The 25,506-nt window shown below is 37.0% G+C and overlaps 1 long non-coding RNA gene across 1 annotated transcript in view; it reads right to left on the reverse strand.

Annotated features, from left to right (window-relative positions):
* LOC140613907 (uncharacterized) overlaps positions 1-10,224 on the reverse strand; it is a 54,919-nt gene extending 44,695 nt beyond the window's left edge. Inside the window, exons 1-3 of the long non-coding RNA XR_012014827.1 lie at positions 9,823-10,224; positions 4,739-5,015; positions 3,682-3,807 (exon numbers count right to left, since the gene is read on the reverse strand). This is a non-coding gene — a long non-coding RNA (uncharacterized lncRNA). The remainder of the gene's footprint in view (positions 1-3,681; positions 3,808-4,738; positions 5,016-9,822) is intronic.
* Between the last annotated feature and the right edge of the window lie 15,282 nt (positions 10,225-25,506).

Here is a 25,506-nt window from a genome sequence, read left to right on the forward strand (position 1 = left end):
GGTCACAAATCAGGTCTCAACCGATACAAAAAGATTGGGATTATCCCCTGCATATTTTCAAACCACAATGCTTTGAAACTAGAAACTCAGTCACAAAGAGAAATTTGGAAGAAACTCAAACACATGGAGGTTAAAGAGCATCCTGCTAAAAGATGAAAGAGTCAACCAGTAGATTAGAGAAAAATTAAAAAGATTCATGGAAACTAATGAAGATACAACCATTCAAAATCTTTGGGATATAGCAAAAGCAGTCCTGAGAGGGAAATATATCACAATATAAGCCTCCCTCAAAAAACTGGAAAAAACTCAAATACACAAGCTAACCTTGCACTTAAAGAAACTGGAGAAAGAACAGCAAATAAAACCTACACCCAGCAGAAGAAGAGAGTTAATAAAGATCTGAGCAGAACTCAATGAAATAGAGACCAGAAGAACTGTAGAACAGATCAACAAAACCAGGAGTTGGTTCTTTGAAAGAATTAATAAGATAGATAAACCATTAGCTAGCCTTATTAAAAAGAAGAGAGAAAAGACTCAATAAAATCACGAATGAAAAAGGAGAGATAACAACCAATACCAAGGAAATACAAATGATTTTAAAAACATATTATGAGCAGCTATACACCAATAAATTAGGCAATCTAGAAGAAATGGACACATTTCTGGAAAACCACAAACTACCAAAACTGGAACAGGAAGAAATAGAAAACCTGAACAGGCCAATAACCAGGGAGAAAATTGAAGCAGTCATCAAAAACCTTCTAAGACACAAAAGTCCAGGGCCAGATGGCTTCCCAGGGGAATTCTATCAAACGTTTAAAGAAGAAACCACACCTATTCTACTAAAGCTGTTCCGAAAGACAGAAAGAGATGGAGTACTTACAAACTCGTTCCATGAGGCCAGCATCACTTTAATTCCAAAACCAGACGAAGACCCCACCAAAAAGGAGAAATACAGATCAATATCCCTGATGAACACAGATGCAAAAATTCTCAACAAGATACTAGCAAATAGGATCCAACAGTACATTAAGATTATTCACCATGATCAAGTGGGATTTATCCCTGGGATGCAAGGCTAGTTCAACACTCGTAAAGCAACCAATGTGATAGATCATATCAACAAGAGAAAAAACAAGAACCATATGATCCTCTCAATATATGCAGAGAAAGCATTTGGCAAAATACAGCATCCATTTCTGATCAAAACTCTTCAGAGTGTAGGGATAGAGGGAACATTCCTCAGCATCTTAAAAGCCATTTACGAAAAGCCCACAGCAAATAACATACTCAATGGGGAAATACTGGGAGCTTTTCCCCTAAGATTAGGAACAGGGATGTCCATTCTCACCACCGCTATTCAACATAGTACTAGAAGTCCTAGTCTCATCAATCAGACAACAAAAAGACATAAAAGGCATTCAAATTGGCAAAGAAGAAGTCAAACTCTCCCTCTTTGCCAATGACATGATACTCTATATAGAAAACCCAAAAGACTCCACCCCAAGATTTCTAGAACTCATACAGCAATTCGGCAGTGTGGCAGGATACAAAATCAGTGCCCAGAAATCAGTGGCATTTCTATACACTAACAATGAGACTGAAGAAAGAGAAATTAAGGAACCAATCCCATTTACAATTGCACCCAAAAGCATAAGATACCTAGGAATAAACCTAACCAAAGAGGTAAAGGATCTATACCCTAAAAACTACAGAACACTTCCAAAAGAAATTGAGGAAGACACAAAGAGATGGAAAAATATTCCATGCTCATGGACTGGAAGAATTAATATTGTGAAAATGTCAATGCTACCCAGAGCAATTTACACGTTCAATGCAATCCCTATCAAAATACCATGGACTTTCTTCAGAGAGTTGGAACAAATAATCTTAAGATTTGTGTCGAAGCAGAAAAGACCCTGAATAGCCAGGGGAATATTGAGAAATAAAACCAGAGCTGGAGGCATCACAATGGCAGATTTCAAGCTGTACCTCAAAGCTGTGATCATCAAGACAATGTGATATTGGCACAAAAACAGACACATAGATCAATGGAACAGAATAGAGAACCCAGAAATGGGCCTTCAACTCTATGGTCAACCATATTCAACAAAGCAGAAAAGACTATCCACTGGAAAAAGGACAGTCTCTTTAATAAATGGTGCTGGGAAAATTGGACAGCCACGTGCAGAAGAATGAAACTAGAGCATTCTCTTACACCAGACACAAAGATAAACTCAAAATGGATGAAAGATCTAAATGTGAGACAAGAATCCACCAAAATCCTAGAGGAGAACATAGGCAACACCCTTTTTGAACTTGGCCACAGCAACTTCTTGCAAGATACATCCATGAAGGCAAAGGGAACAAAAGCAAAAATGAACTATTGGGAGTTAATCAGGATAAAAAACCTTCTTCACAGCAAAAGAAACAGTCAACAAAACTAAAAGACAGCCTACAGAATGGGAGAAGAGATTTGCAAATGACCTATCAGATAAAGGGCTAGTATCCAAGATCTGTAAAGAGCTTATTACACTCAATACCAAGAAACAAACAATCTAACCATGAAATGGGCAGAAGACATGAACAGAAATTTCACCAAAGAAGACCTACACATTGCCAACAAGCACATGAGAAAATGTTCCGCATCACTTGCTATCAGGGAAATACAAATGCAAACCACAATGAGAGACCACCTCACACCAGTGAGAATGGCGAAAATTAACAAGACAGGAAACAACAAATTTTGGAGAGGATGTGGAAATATGTACTTGTACTGTTGGTGGGAATATGAACTGGTACAGCCACTCTGGAAAACTGTGTGGAGGGGCAGCCCGGTAGCTCCGCAGTTTAGCGCCGCCTTCAGTCCACTGCGTGATCCTGGAGACCCAGGATCGAGTCCCACGTCGGGCTCCCTGCATGGAGCCTGCTTCTCCCTCTACCTATGTCTCTGCCTCTCTCTCTCTGAGTCTCTCATGAATAAATAAATAAATCTTAAAAAAAAAGAAAAGCAATAGTGGAAGGGTTTGTAAGGGAAAGGAGGGGAAATGAGTGGGAAAAATTGGAGAGGGTGACAAAACATGAGAGACTTCTAACTCTGGGAAACAAACAAAGGGGTAGCAGAAGGGGAGGTGGGGGGGAAATGGGGTAACTGGGTGATGGGCACTGAGAAGGGCACTTGATGGGATGAGCACTGGGTTTTATAATATATGTTGGCAAATAGAACTTCAATTATATATACTTTCCTTAGAGGAGAAAGGTAAAAACCAGGGTTATCAGCTCTTAGATTTTGGTCCAGGATTCTGTGTCTTTAACATCAGAGATGTAGAAAAAAATGATTAATGGTCAGAATGATGGCTAAGGTGTTGTCTAGTCTTGTCATCAAAAAAGGCTTTTTGGGGATCCCTGGGTGGCTCAGCAGTTTGGCGCCTGCCTTTGGGCGGGGGCTGGTCCTGGGCTCCTGGGATCGAGTCCCACGTTGGGCTCCCTGCATGGAGCCTGCTTCTCCCAATGCCTGTGTCTCTGCCTCTCTCTCTCTCTCTCTCTCTCTCTGTCTATCATGAATATATAAATTTTAAAAAGGCTTTTTAATGTTCTGTACCCTTTACTTAATTACGTAATTACTCTTAGTTTCATCTTAAAGATCAGAGTCAGAATCACTCCAGTTATTTTCATACGTACCAAATTCAAGTGGAATCTCTTAAGGTAGAGCCCCAGAATCTGCAGTATAGCAAGTTCTCCAGTAATTCTTCTGTACCATAAAATTTGCTCTGCTTAGAAAACAGATGTCCAATAGCAAACTTGGATCTACAAAAAGAATTTTGTCATTCGTGATTAATCAAAGATTATATCAAACAATCTCCTAATTGTTCTTGCTAATTGAAATTTTATTATAATATGGTGGGTTTATTTTGTTTTATTTTTTATTTTTTTTTTTTTATTTTTTTTTTTAATTTTTATTTATTTATGATAGTTACACAGAGAGAGAGAGAGGCAGAGACACAGGCAGAGGAAGAAGCAGGCTCCATGCGCCGGGAGCCCGATGTGGGATTCGATCCCGGGTCTCCAGGATCGCGCCCTGGGCCAAAGGCAGGCGCCAAACCGCTGCGCCACCCAGGGATCCCTGTTTTAAAGGCTATTTGTACCCTTAGGTAGACAGTCAGTGTGGCAATGAATATTTAATGAGTGGTTTTAATGAGATAGGTATTAGAAGAGTGGAGAGGTATAGTGTGAGAAAAAGTTGAGAACCCAGGTTTCCTTACTTCTAGTCCAGTGCTGTTTGTGTTGGTTTTATCTTTCTAGGGTTGTTTTTTGCCTCTCATGCTCAGTTTTTAGTTTTAACAAAATTTAAAATTTTGTCAACAATTTTGCTTTTATCTTTTTCAGGTTTTATTAGGGCTGTTTGGGGAGGGTATAGTTAGAAAAATCATTGGCTTCGAAAGCAAAGTGATTGTGTGTGTGTGTGTGTGTGTGTGTGTGTATGTGGTATAGTTAGATCATTGGATTTGAAATCAAACTGAATTGTGAATTCCACTTCTCCCACTTACTAGCTAAGTGAATGTGAGCAAATTTAATAATTCTGTGAGCATCAGCTGTTAAATGGGATAATAACTACATTATAAAGTTATTGTAAGGATGAAACAAATAGATGCTTATATTTGTTTACTTTTTTCTTAGAAAAATTCTGGCCAATATAAAAACATATTTAGATTAATTTAACTCGATTAATGGTACTTACCATTTTCAGATTATCAATTTATTTGTGTTTAATTTTTTCTAATAAGTAGTTTGAAGATGAGTAAAGGTGTTTTTCTGATTAATTGGTTCTCCTTTAAATTCACAGTATGTAATATTGATCTATCTCTTCTTTGTATGGAGAGGTATATCAAAGTTGCAAGGCACCGAGCAGACTCTTACTCAAACTGTATCTTCTTGAAGCTAGTACCCCGATCCATTCTTTAGGATGTGCAAAAGAGAGAATTTTAAGTTTTATGTCCTCAGGTGTCTTGGATTCACTAGTAGAGAGACACAAAAAGCAGATGGAAAAGTGAGTAAAAATAGAAGACTTAAATAACATTAAAAGCAACTTTAGAAGAGCTGACTGAGGCAGTAACTGAGTAATTGTCATAATACCCACCATTAGCATGAATATATGGTAATGCAATTCTCTGAGTAGTCAACTTTTACATTAAAAAAAAGAAAAGAAAAGAAAAGAAAAAAAACATCTACCTGAAGCTGGTATTGGCAACCAGAATTACATTTCCCCCCCCTCCCATCTCCAGGACAACCCAGAGAAGGCAAAGGAATGCTGTCTATAGTTACTTACCAATCTCTATTGTAAGTTCATGAGCATAAAACTGGACCTTATTTTTTATTTTAGAAATTATTTTTGAGAATAGCATTGAAGTATGTAGTATTTAATCTTTCTTTGTAATGATCATAATAGGCAAAGAGAAGAAGGATTAAAATGATCAAGCAGATGGAATGTTTCCTTTGTCATGCTTATGGTATTAGAGTACATGATATAAATAATTGCTTATGCTTTGATTCTAAACACCCTTTAATAAGTGAATGGGGAAGCTGGATCTGTATACCTAGACAAAGTAAAATTAAAAAATCAAAGAAAGGTTAAATGAATTAATTTAGGCACCTTATTTGAATATTTATTTTTCTCCATACTTTCCCTTGCCATCAGTAATTTTTTTAAGATTTATTTTATTTGTAAGTGCTCCCTACACCAATGTGTGGCTTGAACTCACAACCCCAAGACCAAGAGTGTGTGCTCCACTAACTAAGCCAGTCAGGTGCTCCTCAGCAGTGATTTTTTTTAAATTTTGTATATTTTCCTCTTTTATTTCATTTAGGTTTTGTAGGATTTGTATATGTGTGTGAGTGTTATCTATATGAACACTTCCATATTTTCTGGTTCCATTAGATGTTCCATGCCCATATTGAATTCTCTAGCCCTGGAATTAGCCTTTTCTCCAATAAGTCCTGGTTCCCTTTATTTATGTCTTTAGAAATCAAGATCTGAGGGCTAGATGTGTTCATCACTACTCAGGTGTCCTTGCTTCTAAACCCTATTAGTGGACATAACACGGAAACACATTCTCTCTCTCTCTCTCTCTCTCTCTCTCTTTCCCCATCTCTCTGTATGATAAAAACTGTGGTTTATACCAATATCTCCAATTCTAATCCAACACCCCTGGATCCACTCTAGCCCCTTTCATTATTTGTAAAATAGATGCCTGGCTTTCATTGTCCACAGTATGTTTATTTGCTCAATCCTAGAATATAGTTTCAGAATAATTTATTAATTAGTGTATAGTACTTCTGTACAGTTTCTTTTGTCTCTAGAATTAAAATATATATTAAAAATGTTTTTATCTAAAGTTACTTAGGTTAGTTTTCCTTTGTGCCCTTAAGTAGGGTTATATCATTAATTTCTAATATAGTTGGTCTCATTTGTGGCTGTTTATATTCCATTCTCGGTTTTCTGCAAGTCCTGGTTGATTTTAAACATTTGTTTGTATTTTATGTATGTGAAACAATGTCATTGTTCTAAAAATCAGAATTATATAAAAAGATATACTTAGAGATAATCCCATTTATCCATTCTACTTGCTCCTTTTCCTCCATTCCTTTCATTCTTGTTTTTTTTTTTTTTTTTAAGATTTTATTTATTCATGAGACACACACACACACACACACACAGAGGCAGAGAACACAGGCAGAGGGAGAAGCGGGCTCCATGCAGGGAGCCCAATGTGGGACTCGATCCCAGGATTCCAGGATCATGACCTGAGCCAAAGGCAGACACTCAACCACTGAGCCACCCAAGTGCCCCCCTTCCATTCTGTTCCTACTCACTACTCAATTTCATTCATTTCTGGTGTATCCTTTCCATGTGTCTTTTTGCTAAAACTAGCAGATACATGTGTATTTCCTTATATTTCCCTTTACTTCTTCTTACATGAATGAGAGAGTGCCACAGATACTTTTTTTGCATTTTGCTGCCCTTTCTTAACCATGTATCGGTGGAAATCACTCCATATCAGTGCATAAGGATCTTCCTTATTCTTTTTTTATAGCTGCATAATTCTGTGTATGGATGTAGCATGGTTTATTCATCACTATTCTATTTATGGGCATTTGGATTGTTTCTAATATTTCAGAATTATAAACAATGCTGTGATGAATAACCCTGTACATATGTATTTTTCTATTGTTGTAAGTGTATCTTCAGGGTAAATTCCTAGAACTGAAATAGCTGAGTCAAAAGGTAAATGCACATGTAGTTTTGTTAGATATTGCCAAATTCCCCTCCAAAAGGGTTTACCAGTAATATATGAAAGTGCTTGCCTTTCCCTAGCCTCACAACAGAATGCATTTATTAATCTGGTTGGTGCAAGCTTTATTTTAATTCTCTTAAATTTTACTTTTGATTTGGAACTAACACTTTGAAAATTATTCTTCATTTTTCAGGATCTATCAGATGTTTATTTTGAGATCCTGTCATTTTGTGATCTTTCTTTTCACAGTCATAAGGTTTGGTCTGTCCATTTATTGACTGTCTCTTGAAAAAATATCTTGAGTGGCCTCTTTTTCCCAGACAGTATGCTAAGACATAATACTCACCTTTAAGTTGTTTACTGACAAAGAAGAACAGGTTAGCAAATAAATGGACAATTAATTACAAGATAGACACAGCTATGCATGGACAAGACATTCCAGTGAGGGAAGACAGAGCCAGTTATATTCTGAAATTGCAAGTAGTTTAATAAGATTGCCATATAGAATTTATGTATGTACTCATTAGATGTGGAATGAAAGAGGAACACAGAGAAATAAAGTTCAAGAAGCATGTTGAGAAGTTTAGATGTCATCTAGAAGACAAAAAAGACTTACTAAAAAGTTTTAAGAAGTATAAAAATATGATCAGGATTTTTGTTATGGCCATGACAATGAAGGGTTTATCCTTAAGAACTTGAGGTTTATCCCCAAAGTGTTAAACTATGTTGTATACATAGAGGTATGTGATATTGTGTTAAAGAAAGGAATAATCCCTAAGGCAAGAATTGACTGTGACTTTTTGGAGGGCAAGAACTTCTTTAAGAAAAAAATGAATCAGTCTGAATATAGTTATCAATGACACAAGGTAAAGCTAGGTGTTATCTGAAAGGAAGACTTTGCCGGCTTTTGGTAGTTTAAAGTGGGTCCTTTTTTCAAAAAAGCAGCTGCTCTTGGTGTCTGGGTTTTTCCAGTAGAATCTGAATAACACTAGTCATTGTATGTATTGAAAATGCAGCCCATCTGTACCTGGAACAGTTTATGGCTTACATTAATAAGACTTTACTATTGAGATGCTTCATTAAGGTGGTGTTATAATCCCACTCTTTTCATCAACCTGATTTTACTGTTTCAGCAAGTTCTTGTCTGAGAAGATCAAGTTGCTAATAACTTTACTGTTAATTCCAGAAAGTTCCTGAAAATCATTTTTTTAAAAGATTTATTGGTCTAGAGAGAGAGAGAGAGAGAGAGAGAGAAACGTGAACACGAATGGAGGGAGGGACAGACGGAAAGGTAGAGAGAATCTCCTGCAGACTCTGCACTGAGCTCAGAGCCCAAAGTGGGGCTCGATCTCATGACCCTGAGATCATGACCAGAGCCGAAATCAAGAGTCAGATGTTTAACCAAGTGAGCCACTCAGGCGCCCCCTGAAAATCCTTTTATTTATTTATTTATTTATTTATTTATTTATTTATTTATTTATAGATTTATTTATTCATGAAAGACTCAGAGAGAGAGAGAGAGAGAGAGAGAGAGGCAGAGACACAGGCAGAGGGAGAAGCAGGCTCCTTGCAGGGAGCCCGATGAGGGACTCAATCCCAGATCCTGGGATCAGGCTCTGAGCCGAAGGCAGATGCTGAACCGCTGAGCCACTCAGGTGCCCCCTGAAAATCCTTTTAAACCTATGTTAGACTACTCAAATTAAAGCAACATCAAACAGCTGGTTACTCTTCAAGAATTGTTTTGAAAGCCCCCTTTGCAAACTTCCCCCTTCCATGTGTACCAATCCTAAACTATAATCAAGCCCCACTTCTCACACCAAAAGATCCATCTTAAAACAAACTCCAAATCTTAAACGTATCTGATCTTTACTTTTCCTCTTCTGAAACACCAAGATTCTTGTCGTAGTAGTGACCTCACTTCTGTGGCAAGCAATAAACTCAAGTTTGCTTTAAGAACACATTATTTTGGTGATATTTTCAGGGAATAGAATACATGCAAGATTCATTTCTTATCCTTATAAGAATAAGGATTCTAGGATTTGGAATCCTAGGCCTAAATTATCAGTCCAAGAATATCTGAGTTGACTTTCTAATTTTTTGTCTCTTTTCAACCTGGCACATGACATTTACGACCAGAGAGACCTCAAGGAATGTCATTGTTCCCTACTCATAATTATTGTTTTTCAAATTAGTGAATTTGGGAATGTATAATCGGTTCAGGAAGAAGAAAGTGACCTATGTATCCTAGACAATCAGCCTACATCAACCAAGAAAGACTTTTGAAAAAAGAACTGTATAGATTTTATGTAAATTTGGTATTTATGAGCACCAAACTTTTAGCACTGACATCTGCCTGAGAAGATACTTCATTTACAGCAGCGGCAGAAATGAAGTTCACTGTGAACTAGTTTCAGATACCATATGCTTTAACATGCAGAAGAGGAGGGGAAAAGAGGCCTTTCAAAAACAGATTTTTCTTGATCTCACTGTGTATGATGTTGCATGACAACATTGTGACATCATAACTTACGCTATTCTATTTGCTGTTGCACCACTTTAGCACCGAGGCATGTAACAGCACCTCGGATGTGTATGGTGCTTTCCCTTCGTGGGACTTCAGGCACTTCACAGGCATTTTCTTCCTAAACCGCACAACATCTCTCAAAGGTATTGCCAAACTGGAGACAAATTTCACAGTTTAATCATGTGGAACACATTGGTAAATATAGATGTGCCTTTTAGAAAGTTGCTTCAAAGTGTATTTTGCAGCTCCCGCGACGTTTCTCAGGGTGTAAACCAGTGGTGTAATGTAAAGCTTCTGGCCCTCCCCCAGGGGAGCTGGGGGGAGAGATGTGCTGGCAGCGCGCCCTGGTGCAGGAGGAGGGAGGGGCGCAGAGGCGGGCTGACTGTTGTGTCAGCGTCCTGCCCTTTGCTTCCTCTCTTCTCACGCAGGGGTGTCTCCTTTCCCTCCGTCTCCCTCTTTTCTTTGCAGCATCAAAAAGGCAAACTGAGTTCTAAAACTTAACTGGTGATTAAGTGTTTGGTTAGATTTTCAAGGCAGAACACAAAAGTCCATTTGATTCACAAGGCCTGTTGATTATAATCCTGGCATCTTTCTTTCTTCCTTCTTTCCTCCTTTCCTCCCTTCCTTCCTTCCTTTTCCTTCCTTCCTTCCTTCCTTCCTTCCTATCTCTTCTTTCTTTCTTTCTTTCTTTCTTTCTTTCTTTCTTTCTTTCTTTCTTTCTTCCTTCCTTCCTTCCTTCCTTCCTTCCTTCCTTCCTTCCTTCCTTCCTTCCTTCCTTTCTTTCTTTCTTTCTTTCTTTCTTTCTTTCTTTCTTCTCTTTCTTTCATTTCTTTTCGCTTTCTGCCGAAGCGAGTACTATGATCCTAGCAATCCAACCAGTACTTATAATGTAGTTTTATGGGAAAACGAGTTTTTCAAAATGGGAACGTGGCAAGATTGCAGACATGTCTGTTTCTTGCTCTAATCTCTTCAAATCCAATGAAAAGGAATGTTTTTTTTCTCAGAATATTTTTTTTTTTTTTAGATTTTATTTATTTATTCACAAGAGACACACACAGAGAGAGGCAGAGACACAGACAGAGGGAGAAGCAGGCTCCATGCAGGAGCCCGATGTGGACCTTGATCCCAGGACTCCAGGATCACTCCCTGGGCCGGAGGGAGGCGAGCCCAACCGCTGAGCCACCCAGGCGTCCCTCTCAGAATATTTCTGCCTCCCAAACCATACCCTTTTCCTTCCCTCCACCCCCACATCTCCTGATCCCCTAGAAAAGATCCCTCCATGTGGAGCAGAGACCTGGACGTGAATCCTAGCTGTGTCCTGTAACCACTGCATAAACCCCGAGTCATTAAGGCTCTCTGAGCCTGTCTCCCCATTTGTAATTTTTACATACTGCCAACTCACAGGGGCGGCATGTAAGATAAAATAAAATAACATGTACAGAAGAGCTGAAGACAAAAATGTGGCCAATGAAAAAGTATCTTCAACTGTCTGGTTTTCTGGGGATGATTTGCTCCACCCTTTTGGTTATCATCCAAACCAGGACACTTTCAAGAGTGAAAGAAGGAACTTCAGGACAGCACAGATAAAATGGGGACTGTCCCAAACAACCTAGGATGTGTGATTAGTCTCCTGTAGAGAGAATTTTCAGGCAAATGCCTAACTGTGTACATTATTGTAGACAGGGATGCCTGCCTTCTATGAATACGAATATCATTTATTGCCCACATACAAGTTGAACTTCTATCGCTTCTCTCTTATAATCACAACTCTTTGTGTAGCTTGTGTTTCCCCAAATGTGCTACATGGACAACAGGTGTTGGCCCATGAGACTATTTCAAGCGGTATACAGCAAACATTATTTTTTCTAAACTATTGAGCCAGACCTATAATTTTGGAAGTAAAACTTTTTAAATAAGTTTATTTAGACCGACATTTGGATTGATTTAAAGAAAAACAATTAAGTAAATCAAACTAAAATGAGATTACGGTTATAGGAAGGTTGACCTGGCATGACTGACAGGCAGGAAGCCCTGCTTGACCAGATAAGCCAGAAGGATGAAAGATCAAGCTACTCCGTGTTGGGATAAACAGTATTACAATACATCACCTTGCATTCCAGGAAAAGTGCTTTGTGAGAATTGGAGTTAAGATGCCCACTTGTGGTCCAGGTGAGGAGAATAGAAATGGAGTAATTGCAGTTGAAGATTAGGCTTGGATACGTTTTCTGGTAAGTCTTTGGCTTCACCATCATTTTTATACATTATTAATGTAAACTATCTATGAACAATTGACAACACTTGGCAAAATTTAATACACTGATTTTAGCTTTGTGGGGACATTTTATTCATATTTACTTTTTGAGAGACATTAGGTTGGGAAACAGTTTGCTTTGTCTTGAGAATTCCAGGAATAAAAACTCCTTGAACTGTTTGAACAGCTCATTTAATTCCCTGGTAATCAAAAAGGTCTTTCCCCATTTCTGGTCCCAGTCTGTTCTGGAAGTGCAGGCTCCAAAGAAACAGAAAAATTGGGAGGGTGTTGCCCTTCTACCTCCCAGCATTTGTTACAAAGACCACTGTCAGCAGTGGCCTCCCTAATCCTCCTCACCTCACTTTGTTTCTACCCTGTTTTCTTTTTCTTTGTAATTTCTCTCATCAGAAATGAATGCTTCTTATTCTTTCTGTTTGTTTGCTTAAAATGGAGACAATTTAGATAATGTATCAAGACACTTGAGTATGAATGATTAGAGGTCAGCCCTTAGCAATTATACTTTTTCTAAAACACATAAAAATATTTGATAGATGGTCATTCACAGATATCTGTGTGCATTGGAGTTTAGAGTTTATAAAGGTTTACAAGTATTTATGTATGATTTTATGTGTATCTTCAGAGGTTTTTTTTTTTTTTTTTTTTCTTGTGGAACTTTGAAAAATGAAGAGAATTAAGTTGTTTCTAAAAAGCCAAAGCAGCCTGCCATCTCTTTTTCTTTTCTGGGCTACGGTCCAATTTGCACAGCAGTTGCAAAGAAAAAGCACACGCATCACTAGATTCAGCGAGAAATATTGTAACAGTATGTAATCTCTGTCAAGATAAAATTGCTTTGTGATTTACATTACAATAAATCCTGACCTTTAAGTGCTGCAGACTAAGCTAATCTGTGAAGTACTTTATTCCAACACTGAATCAGCGAGTGGAGCTCAACCAAATTGACTGTATTAGTCCCACCGTGTGTGGTTAAAGAGCCTATATATATCGAAGCAGATTACAGAGCATTGTTCTACGTGTACTATAATAAGTAGAATAATTGAAATATTCAATCTGTTTCATCATTGTGAAATAATAGAATTATTTTAACCTCCCTTCTGTTTGCCTATTATGGGAATTACAAGTAGCTTCATTTAAATATCATTAGGGCCTGATTTAGATCGATGAGAACAAGGAAATTCAGAATTAAGGCTAAAATACCACATGACATTTCAACCTTAATTCACTCTTTATGGCTGTTAATTATTTTCTTTTTCTCTCTCTCTTTTTTTTTTTTTTTTTTTTGGTAAAATAGTTAAGACATTGTGTTGACTTTCTTAGTACTAGCTTTGAATTTCTGGCTTTTGGTCTCCCCTAAGTCAAGCGTTAGGTTTATCAATCATTGGAGAATAGAATTTTCTCAGAGATATTATGAATTTTAAAAATAAGTATAATTTACCAACTTTGGGAGATTTTTTAGCCATTATTTTCTCAAGTATTTTTCTCTCTTCCATACTCTTGGCTTTCCCCTAGATTTTTATTATATACATATCAGACAACTTTATATCTGGAGGGTCAGTGATACCTTTTCCCCTAGTTTTTTCTTTTCTCTCTGCTTCATTTTGGATAGTTGCTACTGCAGGTCTTCAAATGCACTTTTTCCCTTTTTGCAGTTCCTAATTTGCTGTTAATCATTATATATATATATGTTTTATTATTTCAGGTACTTAATTTTTCATCTCTGAAAGTTCCATTAAAAGAAAACACCTCATTTCTCTCATCACACTCGTGATTAGCTAACTCTATTATCTCTCGTGTATCCCTTTTTTTTTTTCATGTGTAGTGACTATTGCTTGGATACTGGATATTGTGCTTTTGTTTTTGAGTGCTAAATTTTTTGGTATTTCTATAAATAGGATATTTTGTATTTTGTCTTGGCTGAGTTTTAAGCTTTATTAGGCAGATCCTGAACAGCCTTTAATCTAGGGCTAATTTGGCTCTGCAACAAAGGCAGTGTAATCTGAAGATACTTCCTCAGGTTTCCTGTATACTGAGGTCTTCCCACTCTGGTTGGTAGGGGCAGGCACAATTTCTGGTCCTGTAGGAGTGGAAATTGGCCTACTGCTTTCTGCTGCTGCTTTATTTGGTCAAAGGTACTATCTTCTCTTGCACACATCAGTGGGGGCTGTGGGAAATCCTCCACAGAGCTCTGGAAATCTCTTATCTGTGTAGCTCCCTCCTCTCTGGTACTTTGCTCTGAAAATTCTACCTGTCTTGGCTTCCCTGAATTTCAACTTCTGTCTCTTCAACTGAGCAAGACCACAAGGCTCCATTAGGGTTTCCTTCTCTTTCTGAAAACTGGAAACTGCCCTCAGGGAGTAAGCTGGAACAATGGTAGAGCTCACACTGTGCCTTTTCTTAGGGACCACACTCCTGTGCTGCTTGTCGCTCAATGTCTAAAAATAATTCTTTCCTATATTTTTGTCAGATTTTCTCATTGTTTAAGGTGGAAGATTCTGTGTTAACTCAATCATGACCAGAAGCAGATGTCTCACATAACTAGAGTTTAAAAGGTAGTTTAAGATTTTGATTTAACTATTCACTAGTTCTTGCCAATATATATTTCTGGAGACATCAAAGTAAGTGATAAGAAGGTTTTTCTTTTTTTTTTTTTTTTAAATATTTTAATTATTTATTCATGATAGACATAGAGAGAGAGAGAGAGGCAGAGACACAGGAGGAGGGAGAAGCAGGCTCCATGCAGGGAGCCTCACACGGAACTCGATTCCGGGACTCCAGGATAGTGCCCTGGGCCAAAGGCAGGCGCCAAACCACTAAGCCATCCAGGGATTTCCATAAGAAGGTTTTTAAAACAAATTCTGGGCACAGTAAACTGCAACAATGCTAATGCTAAAGTCTAACCACAATGCAACATAATGATTGATTGCAAATGATTAATGATTACAAAGCACATAGGGCACCATAGTCACTTTAGCAACTTAAAATTGGAATTTTTTTTCTCTCAGAGTTATAGACAAGATACCAGTGCTAGAGTGCTTCTTCCTAACAACAGACTTCTTCCTGATAAAATGGAATTTCCTAATAAAATAGTTCTAGAGGACTCTTCTATTGTTTCTTAGAGTAACTGTTGCTCTGCTCTATTTTAAAGTTACACTGAGTTCAGGGGAATAGTTTCCATTTTAGTTAAGACAAACTTTTTTGTTATTTTGTGTTTTTTTTATTTTAGATTTTTATAATAAATTTATAGGGTGCCTTGAGGGCAGCCCAATTTGCATCATAGGGGGCCACCTAAGAAACTCACTTGGGACAGACCACTCTGTTCTGCCTTGGAGCACTATTGCCTGGAACCAGAATTGTTCATGAGATACCCCACATTATAAATAGAGACATCCTCGGGGCACCATATCAATGTATACTGGACGGTCTTCTCATGCATTTTGAGAGGAAAATAACAGTTTTGATATTAGCAAGATGAGAACATGTATTCCTGATGCTAAAAGGATACCTGAGCACTTACCTGAAACATTAGTATTTTTAAAGGTCAATTTCATAGTTCCAAATGATTTTAAAATTAAAATATAGTGATTTTCTAGAATTATTTGCTTTGGTGCCAAAAGAGTACAAAACTAATAGTCTGAAGGAAAGATTATATAAAAATATTGATACATTGTTATAGATAAGGTTACACACACACACACACACACACACACACACACAGAGTCTTTCAGGTTGTTACTTATTTTCTTAGCAATTTTTAAAAACTGCCAACTAATGGACTGGTATAACCTGATGATTTACAAATACTCAGATTTCCTGAACATAATCTACAGACTACAGTATATGAATCTTCTGTGATATCAATTAAATCAACATACATCTCTAAAGCAACAATTTTATTTTTGTAGGACAAACTCTTAATCTTGGTCTGCATCACTTTCCCCCAGTGATTTGGGGGATTTGTTGTCCTCAGGTGTCAAGACATCCCTCTGGTTCCTTACACAGAAATGCTAACTCTACACTGATTGTTTAACTGTTGATGTTTTATTACCAACTATTTGATTTGGAGATTCAAAAGAATATCTTATTACCCATTTTATTTTAGATATTTGTTTGTGGATTTTTAGTTTTGTTGTCTTAACTATTTTTCTGTTCTTATGACAGAATTTGAGGTGATTTAAAACTACCCCACTGTCACCACCCACCACCATCTTCCCAGAATTTCCCTTTACCTTGACTTATTAAAGCTTTTGTTTCTTCACCTGTTAAAGAGAATAAAATGATCTTCTGATATCCCTTCCAACTTTGAGATCTGTGACGGTATAAGATAACCCTGTTTGGACCCAAAATTGGGGAGGAAGGAGTATATGAGGTATTGCCTAACTTCATGTTTTCAGACTCGACATGTCTAAGATTAAGTTGCTGTGTGCTTTATTTTGTCCTCTGAGTCAATACTGGTCCTTCCATCCATCCATCCTAACATTGAGCCTCTGCTATATACTAGTTTTATTTCTCCAGGTTCTTATCAGGTTTGCTTGTGCTACTTGAAGCTGTAAATAGCCACACTATAAATGTCATTTCTTAGATATATGATCACCTAAACAGACCCTATTGTGACTTGGAGGTGAAATGTGACTGTTATGGGTTTCTGTTGTTGTTGTTTAGTGGGGGGAGGAGGAGGGATAAACTATTCCAACTTTTTAACATAGAGGATTTCTTGCTTGCCACCACAATCTGAACCACTTAGCATGATCAAATCAGGACTTGAAGTTTCTCTAGGGTTTAATAATCAAAGGAAGAAAGCTAATTGACCTCACAATTTGGTTAGTAACCAACCTCTATGAACTTGGACAAATTGAAGAATCTAGGCCTATGACAGTTCATATTATTAGTTTATAAGCATGTGACAATTTACTGTTACCAAATAGCCTTGTGTAGGCAGCTGCTTACTCTGCTCTGCTCTGAGGCAGGACAGTACTGCTACATAGTTATCAGGAGAGACTCCAGCAAATGGGGGCAGAAGACACACTCAGGGAATACAAAGGGGCATAATTTCAGAAAATGCTTCGTTCTTCCAGAAGAATCCTGAACTCCACAAATGTAGATTACTTACCTTTTACCACATTCCCTGAGATTGTATAATTTATATAACAAATATTTATGGATTGCCTACTATATAGCAGTCATTTTATTAGGTGCTTTATCTTTTTATCTTGATGATATTTGTATTGTAATCTTTTTTTTTAATTTTTAAAAAGATTTTGGGATCCCTGGGTGGCGCAGTGGTTTGGCGCCTGTCTTTGGCCCAGGGCGTGATCCTGGAAACCCGGGATCAAATCCCACATCGGGCTCCCGGTGCATGGAGCCTGCTTCTCCCTCTGCCTGTGTCTCTGCCTCTCTCTCTCTCTCTCTCTGTGTGACTATCATAAATAAAGAAAAAAAATTAAAAAAATAAAAATAAAAATAAAAAAATAAAAAGATTTTATTTATTTATTTTAAAGGGAGATAGAGAGTGTAAGCAGGGGAAAGAGAAGGGGGAGAGGGAGAGAGAATCCAAATCAGACTCATGCTAAGTGCAGAGCCTAACATGGGGCTCGATCTCATGACCCTGAGATCATGACCTGAGCAGAAATCAAGAGTCAGATGTTCATGTCCCTGAGCCACCAGGCACCCTAATTTTTTTTCTTTTTAAAGTCATACTTGTATATGCTTAAGATAGCAAACAATACTTCAAGACTTAAAAAAAAAAATAGCTGCCCCTGTTTTATTTCTCTTCTCTATGAATTCCTTCTCTCCAGAGGCAACTACTTTTAATTATTTTTAACTGTTTAAAAAAAAATTTGCTTCCATATATCTAAATTACAGCTTTTATTGTTACTTTTGATTTGTCAGTTTTAAATATTATTTGTTGACTTTCTGCTCTAGAAAATTATGGGTTAACTCTCTTGTATCCCATGCTTTCAACACAGAAATATCTCTCCTTTCTCATCCTTTTAGTAAAATTCTGTAAGTTTTACTTAAGTCAACATTTGTTTATTATTACGAGCATATAACATTATGCATACTGAACCATATATTATATTTCATTTTCTTTCTGATATAACATGTTTTCTCTGAAATAAAAAATTTCCTTTTCTTTTTTCAAAATTTTCTATGTAACTATCACTAATCCATCATCCAATTCTGTGACAGAACTGAATTCTAATACTTTGGGTGACCATTGTATTCACTATGTGTTAGAAATATCTCTTCTTGAGAGCTCTGCTCTGTTCTAATATGTACTAGTTGCTATATAGACCTGCCCCATAACTGTCATCATGAGATTTCCTTTTTTTTTTTTTTTTGAGATTTCAATTTTAAACCTGTTACACCTTTTTACTGTGCCCTGCTTAACTCTTAATGCTTTTTCTGACTTTTCTGTTCTTTTATTCTCTTTATGTTTTAGTTTGGATTTTTTTTTTCTAATGAACTATTTTCTTATTCATTAATCCTTTCCTTTGCTTGTCCAATCTGTTACTATACCCATCTACTGATTTCTTATTCTGAGTTATTTTATTTTTTAGTTCTAAATTTTTATCAGATTCTTTTTAATCTAGATAGTTCTGATGAGATTCTTCATCTTGCCATTGATTTCCTTGAATATTATTATAGCTGTTTTAAGTCCATTTGGTAACTATAATACCTAAACTACCTGTGGATCTGTTTCTGTTTTCTTTTTTTCCCTTTGTTTTTAGTCATTTTTGTCTTCCTTTCATGCCTGGTGATTTTTGACTTAATGCTGGACATTGTAAATTAAAACTTATAGAGGTTCTGGATGATTTTTATCTTTTTCCAGAGAGAATTTTCTCTTCTTTAGCAGGCAATGGGAGGAGGGATGGATCACCTTTATGCATTTGGAAATAGTCTATTTCCAGCCTGTTCTTGCTCCTAGAGTATTTCCTTTTGGGGGTCTTGGCTAAAAGTCTGGAAGTGTTTTTCAAGATCTCTTATCCTTCTTGGGCTTTGAACTCCAATTTTTGTCTTCTTGACACTGTGGTCAGTTAAATACTCTTTCTCATTTTTAGGTTATAACTGCAGATTTTTGCTTGGTTTCTTAGCTTCTAATAATGCAAATTTAAGAATCTACGAATACCTTAAGGAAAAAAAGTTCCAGGGAATGTCAAGTTTACTTCCCCGTGTGGTCCCCTTTTTTTTAAGATATTGGGTCCTCAATTTTTGGAAGCCTGGCCATCCCTGAACTTGAATTTGGGTCTCCCCAAACCATTGAAACTAACAACAAACTCCGGACCAAACCTTTTTGTTCAGCTTCAAAACCACACAATACAAATGAACAAATGCTCTGAGGACCATCAGTGAATATAAGATTCACTTCAGCGCATTTCTCTTTCTCTATGATCTTAGTTCTTGAAATCCTGGCTGCCTTAGTTGTTTTCAATGCCTTCAAAGAACTGTTTTGGGGTACCTATGTGGCTCAGTTGGTTAAGTGTCCAACTATTTATTTTGGCTCAGGTCATGATCTCAGGGTTGTGGGATCGAGGCCTACATTGGGCTGCACATTCAGTGGGAAGTCTGTTTGAAATTCTCTCTCCCCCTCCTCTCCCTGCCCCTGTCCCTCTCTCTCAAATAAATAAATAAATAAATAAATAAACTTTTTAAAAAATAAAAACGAAACAAATCTGGGTTAAAAGTTTTAATAAAGATTTTATTTATTTATTTATTTATTTATTTATTTATTTATTTATTTGAAATACAGAGAAAGGCAGACCCACAGGCAGAGGGAGAAGCAGGCCCCCTGTGGGGAACCTGATGTGGGACTGAATCCTGGGATTCTGAGATCATGACCTGAGCTAAAAGCAGATGCTTAGCCACTAAGTCAGCCAGGCATCTCTCACCCAGATTTTAATTTGCAAATCCTGACTTTCAGTATTTCACATTTTTTGCATTAATTCTTTAATAATTTATCTCCTTCCATTTTAGCTTGTTTTTTTTTTTTCTTTCAACAATTCCTGATATTTTGATATCAAATCTCTTAGATGGATCCTTTGATGTTTAATTTCTTTCTCTTGAGTTTCTATTTCTATGTGTTTTTTCCTTGAACTAATTCAGAAAATCTTTAATCTTATGTCTTGGGATTTGGGGTAGGTATGGTTGCTGGTGTTCTTAGAGGCAAGTAGAGGATGGAGTTGTTCTAATGTAAACTTCCACTCACTGCCCCTGTTATCAACTTGATACCTTCCCCATACCTTGAGCTGTAATCTGTCCCTGGATTCAAAACCTCCCTAGTTTATCGTCTCCACAGAGTAAACTTCAGCCTTCTGAACAAATGGATGAGAGATTTGTCTATAATTTTACTTGCAGTCCCATTGTATACCCAGTTTCAGAAATACTGGATGCTGCTAGTTCTTGAGGCTTTTCAAGCTCTGTGGCACAATTAGATTGTAGACTTAGTTTCAGCTTTTTCTGATATTTGAGACACTTACCTTTTATCCATTTGCTTTTCAGCTTTTAATCTTATCTTGTCATCTCTTGTCTCCTACATTCTTCTCTTTCATCTCATTTTTGTTGTCCTTGAGGATTTATACTTAAAATTTGTTTTTTTTCTCCTTGTGCATGTGTGTTTTTTTGTTTTGTTTTGTTTTGTTGTTGTTGTTGTTTAATACAGAGTTTTGGGGAAGGACCAGAGAATAGGTGTGTTTAATTGTTTAATCCATTTTACTTAACAGGATGCTTTAGGTGCTTTGTATATATCATAACAAATTTCCATAGCAAGGATTAATATACATAAAGAAAATAGTGGGGTGGATGGCTCAGTCAGTTGAGCATTGAATCTTGGTTTTGGCTGAGGTTATGATCTCAGAGTCCTGGGATTATGCTCTGCATTGGGCTCCGTGCTCAGCATGCAGACCGAGATGTGCTCTCTCCTTCTAAACTCCCTCACTCTTTCTAAAAATAAACAAATAAATCTTAGGGAAAAAAAGAAAAAAATACTAAAGGAACAAAGTAAATGATAAAATTAGAACTAAAATTCTGTCATGAAAGCCCTCATTTTGTAATGAGGTGGGGTTTTTTGTTTTTTGTATTTTTTTACTTCAAATTTTAGGTTTTACTCACAAGCATGAAGAAACCCAGTTCTTTTCAAAACTAACTGATTTGTGAAATAGGAATTTTTTTGTGTGTGTGAAATAGGAATTTTTGCAACACATCTTTGCCTTCTCTATTTAGCAGTAAATTCTTATATTCTTATCACTCTATAATGAATTATAAATTTTCAAAATCTAATGTAATTTTACTAATATAGTTTTCATTATGCTTGAAATTACTAATACTGCATTATGGACAAATTATTTTCTAATTGAGACTTCTCTAAGTCAAGATTATTCTCTCCAATAGACTATTTCCATTTTCTTTCATAGAGAATAAAGTTTCTTGTTTAACCCTCATGTTATGCTTTTACCTAAAGTCTGAAAATTTCTGGGAAGTTTCTTATTTTGTTTTTTGGGGGGCTTTCCAGAATTCCCTTTGGTTCGTCTCAATATATCTTTGACCCTTAATAAAAATTTCCCCTTGTATTCACCACACAATTAATGATTTACTTAAAAAAAAAAAAAGGAAAAAAGTAAGATCTTTTTCAGAAGATAATTTAAACATTTTGTAACAAATATAACATATATTGCTTGGAGAATTTCTGTAAGAAAATCCATTTAAAGATCATACCAGCTTCACTTTCATATTCCTACTAAAGCATGGAGAAGGCCCTGCCTATGGGGCAATTTCACATGAGGAAATGGAGTTATGATGAGCTGCTATCACTTCTAAACATTTTTGTTCCATGAGAGTTATAAAGGACCATATTTTCTTTTTGATGTTGTCACCTACTTTCAGGCAAAACCTCTTTGTCTGTGCCTCTGTCCCTTTTAAGAGGTAGGGCAGTTATCTGCTAAACATTTGCAGGAAAAATATCCAGATAATCAGAGAACTGAAACCAATATGAAAGCATCTGATGTGGGGGATCCCTGGGTGGCGCAGCGGTTTGGCGCCTGCCTTTGGCCCAGGGCGCGATCCTGGAGACCCGGGATCGAATCCCACATCGGGCTCCCGGTGCATGGAGCCTGCTTCTCCCTCTGCCTGTGTCTCTGCCTCTCTCTCTCTCTCTGTGTGACTGTCATAAATAAATAAAAAAAAAATTAAAAAAAAAAAAAGAAAGCATCTGATGTTGTATAATATTATTCGCATTGAGAATAAAATGGGTCTCAAACTATTCCATTGGTTTCTGTATCTCTTGGAACTCTGAAACATCCACTTCATTGCCTGTTTTTGAAAGAACCAAAATTACTTTCGTTTGTTAAATTCTTAACAGATGAACTTACTTTAAAAACTTCTACTCCTTAGGAACTCTCTTTCACCCTGTTAGATCAGAAACAGTTACTTGCTCTGTATTCCCTTTGAGTGACTTGTATACTCAGCTTATCTACTGTCCCTTCAAATTTGCACTTCATATTGTGTGTGTTTGTGGTGACCTCTGAACTATTCCATGGTATTTTTTCTCTCCCAACTGGATTACAGGCTCTTACATTTGACAAAGGAGTGCCATGCTGACACATAAAAATATGCCCAGTAAATGTTGTTTCTAAATACGGGAAATATATGTTTGTGTTTTAATTCTGGAGTGTGTGTTCTTTAGTGAAGGAACTGATGAGAGATTTCCCATTCCACATGGGATCCTGGGTTGTCTGCTATGGGCAAAGAAACAACAGGTGGCTCTGACATGGGAATCTTTTTAAACCAGGATATTGATATTTAGGATATTTTTCTTAGTACTCTACAAGCATACACAGACCAGAGGAAGATAAAAATTAAATAAATAAAAGGAAACAATTTTATTGGCACCTGGGTGGCTCAGGGGTTGAGCATCTGCCTTTGGCTCATGTCGTGATCCTGAGATCCTGGGATCGAGTCCCACATTGAGGTCGCCACAGGGAGCCTCCTTCTCCCTCTGCCTATGTCTCTGCCTCTCTTTGTGTGTCTCTCATGAATAAATAAATATTTTTTTAAAAAGGAAACAGTTTTAAAGTAAAGTAGTGAAGTTCTAGCTGAGTAAGTGATCAACTAGCAATTAGAGACAGATTGTAGAATTTTCCAAAACAAGTAAGCAAAGGGAAATCTAGAGAGCACAAAAGAATATATATCTAGATCTATTATAAATCATGGTGACCTCTTCTTTAACAGTGGCAGTTTCCAACAGGCAACTCTGGGTCAGAATTTAAAAACTAGTGTTAGAACCAAGTAGAGAAAATAAAAGCATAAGCAAGAATAGCTTCAAACTGACTTTCTTTCAGAACCTTTTAATGATAACAAAATAGTAGCAAAGAGGAATAAATCCCTGAGGAAGAAAGGTACAAGTTGGTATTAAAATTACAAATGTTAGAAAAAAAGAATAACAAATTAATGATGCAATTTCCCCCCAATAGTAGCAGAAAAAGAGATTTAAATCATTTTGAGGAACTGACTCTCTCTGATGTTGAGATTACTTTTCTTTCTAAAAAAAGATTTTATTTATTTATTTGAGAGAGAGAGAGATAGCAACAGAGACTGTGAGGGAGAGCAGGACCAAGGAGGAGAGGGGGAATCAGACTCTCTGCTGAGCAGGGAGCCCAGTGTAGGACTCGATCCCAGGACCCTGGGGTGGTGACCTGAGCTGAAGGCAGACACTTAACTGACTGAGCCACTCAAGTGCCCCTGCTTTTCTCTTTGAATACATAACCCATGCAGAGATAGAAGTTTTTGATCCAAACTTGGGTTCTCTCTACCTTGAATTATGTCTGTCTTCCTTATATCCTTTAATTTGGTCTATTAGGAAGAAAGTTTGTATGATTCTTTGCTGACATGCATGTGAGGTCTTGCTGATATTTTAACCCAGACTGGAAGGTAAAACATCAAAGAATACAAAGAAGATGAAAAAAATGAGGAATAGCAGCTAGTAACTCAGATAATTAGAATAAGGGATGAGAGATATAGTAGAAGCAGATAATTACCAGTATCTCCCACAGAGAAGGGTCCAATACATATTTGAAGTAAGAATGACAAAAATAAATACAGTTATCGACATTGGACAAAATTGTTCCACACCAAAACAGATAATAAAATGGCTGCAATTTATCAAATGCTTATACATGCCACACACTGTTCTAAATATTTTTGTATCTTACTTAATTTGCAAAACACCTTTAGAAGCTAAATATTATCCTCAGTGTACCAGTGAGGAAATCAAGGCCTAGAGATGTCAAGTGTCTAGCCCAAGGTCTCTTACCCAGTAGCCACTGGAGCCAAGACTGGCTTCAAGTCCATTTAAGTGTAGAGCTTAAACTCTCAGATATTGTGATGATACCTCTTCTTGAACAAAATGGGTAGATCAGAATGTCCCCAGTTTTGTTTGTAGGTTTGTTTGTTTTTGTTTTTGTTTGAACACTAAAATTGACATATAGAACATCTTTATCTGGATGTTCTATACGTCAGAGTCAACTACTAACCGGCATTAAACTGGAACTCATTGTCTTCTGTGCAAGCTTCTTCTTTCTTCTTCTTTTTCCTTATTATAGTTAATGGCACTGTGCTACCCGGAAACCTGTGAAGGGTTCTGCTTTCACAGCCTACACAGCCAAAATAGTCACTAAGTCCCAGACCTTTATGATATGATATCTGTGCAATTTGAACCATCTTTATGATATCTGTGCAATTTGAACCCTCTTTCCATTCCACTGATGATGCTTTCATCAGACCCTCATTTCTTTCTCTTGTATTAGGTCAAGAATATTTTGATTTGTTTTATTGTCTTCCATCATGATCGTTTCCACCCCAAACTCAGTAATGTAGCTGGAGTCATGGCCCTGGTTAAAAACTGCTGCCCTAGAAAAAAAATCTCTTTGCTATGATGAGCAAAGTTCTCATGAGCATATAGTTCATGATCAATATGCTGATAAATCAAATTTATATCTCTAGGCCAGATTTTACTTCATAGTATCCATATTAATGTTTCCAGTTCAATTAACAATCCTCCCAATGCCTTCGACTTTCTCACTCTAATACTCAGCTATTACAAATGCTCACAGTTCTACTTCCTGAATAGCTTTCCTTCTTTCATTTTTCTCCAACCTACCATTATTATGGTCCATTCTTTTTTTTTTTTTAAGATTTTATTTATTTATTCATGAGCGACACACAGAGACAGAGGCAGAGACAGAGGCAGAGGGAGAAGCAAGCTACATGAAGGGAGACCGATGTGGGACTCAATCCCGAATCCTGGGATCAGGCCCTGAGCCAAAGGCAAGACGCTCAACCACTGAGCCACCCAGGCATCCCAATTATGGTCCATTCTTACACTTCTGCAATACCCTGAGTCACTGAAGCAGCCATGATAGTACCCTTCTAAC

This window comes from Canis lupus, chromosome 2 (assembly GCF_048164855.1).
Source record: "Canis lupus baileyi chromosome 2, mCanLup2.hap1, whole genome shotgun sequence".
NCBI lineage: Eukaryota > Metazoa > Chordata > Mammalia > Carnivora > Canidae > Canis > Canis lupus.